The following is a 2,849-nucleotide window of genomic DNA, read 5'->3' as shown; positions in this document are numbered from 1 at the left end:
ATTTGAGTGTAATATATTCAAATAACCTTTGTTCAGAGAGAAATTGAGAATAATATATTTAAATTAGTTTTTCTTAATTATGATCTGAAGATATATATTTCTTCTTAAACTTTTAAAATTCATATAATCCTCTATATTTCAATTTTGTTATGGTTGCCTGTGTACACAATAGGCACTGATTCCTGTGATTTCTTGGAGTGCCACGAATATGCTAAAGAAATGGGAATGTTTCATTGAAGCAAGCGTGAATGAGAATGATCCAATATTGATTTTCTGTAACCAGTCTAGAGTCATGATTAATTCCTTCCTAATGTTGTCAAAATAACTCGAGGTTTAATCAAAGAAGTTATAATATTTGTATGGTGGAAGCCTCTGAAAATACAGAATAATTTTGAATCACAGGTCATAGGAAAAGCCACAAAGATGGTGAAAATGAAGCATCAAGCGAGTTTTGAGACTAAGCGATTTTCTTATGATATTTTGGAGTTATGCCATTCTACCATCAATGGAGGAAGTCCTACGATGAAGTACTGATGTTCAATATATTTTTTATTTTATTATATTTTCAAAGTTTGAAATTATGGTTGGAAGGGTCATCTTGACTAGACCCTTATTGATTTTTTTAGAAAGGTAGCACTCCTCTCGTCTGGTTTGGCCCTACTGCAAGACTAACTATTGTAGAGCCTGAGCTAATCAAGGATATATTTTAATTAAAGCATGATGATTATGAAAAAACAGAGCCGCATCCTATTGTGAAGAAATTGGAAGGCGATGGGCTCCCAAATTTGAAAGATGAGAAGTGGACGCAACACAGAAGAATCATAAATCTCGTGTTTTCCCCACAGAATTTGAGAGTAATATATTCAAATAACATTTCTTCAGAGAGAACTTGAGAATAATATATTTAAATTAGTTCTTCTTAATTATTATCGGAAGATATACAATTCTTCTTAAACTTTTAAAATGTATATAATCCTCTATGTTTCAATTTTGGTATGATTGTGTGTGTACACAACATGCATTGATTCCTGTGATTGCTTGGAGTGCCACGAATATGCTAAGTAAATGGAAATGTTCCATTGAAGTAGGCATGAATTAGATTTACATTTATGAAGAGTCTGAGAATTTTAGTGCATATGTCATTGCACAAGCTGGTTTTGGCAATAGCTACGAAGAAGGAAGATGCATTTTTCGTATGCATTCTGAGCAACTAGTCTTTGTTGTAGAAGAATTAAGAAATTTTTCTGTTGCATGTTTTTGGAGATCAGATAATTTATTTGTGGATACTGAATTTTTCATATTCCATGTTTACCTCAAATATTTATTCTTCACAGTATTTATCACACGCAAATCTTTTTCCATTACTAGAAAATGTCAGTACACTATAGTGTAAATACATTTTCGTTGGTCTCTGATTGGGTTCTTTTTGGAGACCTTTGTTTGAGAAAGTGGAAGCCAATGTTTAGGTGCATCAATTTATGCAGTAGGAGTAGTGTATAATGTCTAGTTAATTGAGTGGTTGTCTAACTATGAAGAGAAAGCTCTAATATGTCTCGAATTTTTTTCCGTTTTTTCCTACGGAAAAAAACCTGCATCAATGGAAACTCGTCGTGGAACTTAGATGGTCTTTTATAACACTAATCAAGAGGCCAGAAAAGGATACAGGTGGTACAAGATCCATTTCAAGTGATTTGATAAGGCTTATGTTAGCCAAAGCAAACACTAACATAGGACACCATGCTAGTACTAGTCCTTGTGCTCTAGGAATCGGAGATATAATAGAGAAATGAAAGAAAAAAAAGGGAGAAAAGTTGTCGACAGAAGAGAGGATCCTCTAAATCATGTTGAAGTGGAGCGTCAAAGACGGGAGAAGCTCAACCAATATTTTTATGCGCTAAGAGGTGTTGTGCCCAAAATCTCCAAAATGGATAAATCTTCCTTACTAGGGGATGCTATTGCATATGTCCAAGAGCTCTAGAAGAAACTCAAGGATAGGGAAAAGGAGGAGGAGATACAAGAAAAAACCTCCCATGCATCATTTTCAGCTCCTCGAAATATGCGAATTGTTATAAACATCAATTCCATCCCTAAAGTTGATGTTTAAATAGTGAATGGAGATGTTGTGATTAGAGTAACCTGTCCACTGAATGGAGATGTTGTGATTAGAGTAACCTGTCCACAGGAGTGTCATCCAGTTGAAAGAGTGATGATTTCTTTGCAAGAAATTCTGTTGGATGTACAACAGGAAGATATATCTACTGCTAAAGAGATGATTCTTCATACATTTGTAGTCAAGCTCAATGGTGCACAAGAACTGACTAAAGAAAAATTAGTTCCTGGATTTTTTTGTTAATTTCTCATTGAAGAAGATGATCAACAAGATTTTTCTTTGGTTAAACAAGGACATAATCTAGTTAGGAAAAGAACCAAAGGGGATAAGTAGATTGCAGATTCATGGAAGCAAGCTTGAAGATATAGTACTCTCAAATACTGCTACTGTGGGTGGAATTGGATTAATTTGATAGGATGAAAGAGTTATTGACATCATTTCTAAATGGATAAGTGTGAAAGTGCCAATTAAATGGCATAAATACTTTCCCCACATGCCTCTAGGGAGTGTATGCATGTTCTTTGTGAAGTGATAGCCCAATTAAATGCATAGGTAACTTGGACAGGGTTCTTTCAATTATTTGATTTGAGTGCTAAAATATTCTTAAATATGGTCACAATTGTGTAGTTTGATTGGTTATCAAATTGCAAGGTATATGTAACATTTCTATTTTATCTCCTTTTTTGTCTTCTAAATTATATACTTTATGTAATTCTTACAAGTTTTTTATTTTGGCCAA

The 2,849-nt window shown here is 33.8% G+C and overlaps 1 pseudogene; it reads left to right on the top strand.

The window, feature by feature from the left end:
- Nucleotides 1-1,786: 1,786 nt before the first annotated feature.
- LOC149231639 (transcription factor MTB1 pseudogene) lies at nucleotides 1,787-2,353 on the top strand (annotated as a pseudogene).
- The last annotated feature ends 496 nt before the right edge of the window (nucleotides 2,354-2,849 follow it).

This window comes from Pinus tabuliformis, chromosome J, assembly GCF_031772625.1.
Source record: "Pinus tabuliformis cultivar Carrire ecotype Pingquan chromosome J, CPIR1, whole genome shotgun sequence".
In the NCBI taxonomy this organism is placed as follows: domain Eukaryota; kingdom Viridiplantae; phylum Streptophyta; class Pinopsida; order Pinales; family Pinaceae; genus Pinus; species Pinus tabuliformis.
This window is presented reverse-complemented; position numbering and strand designations above follow the sequence as displayed.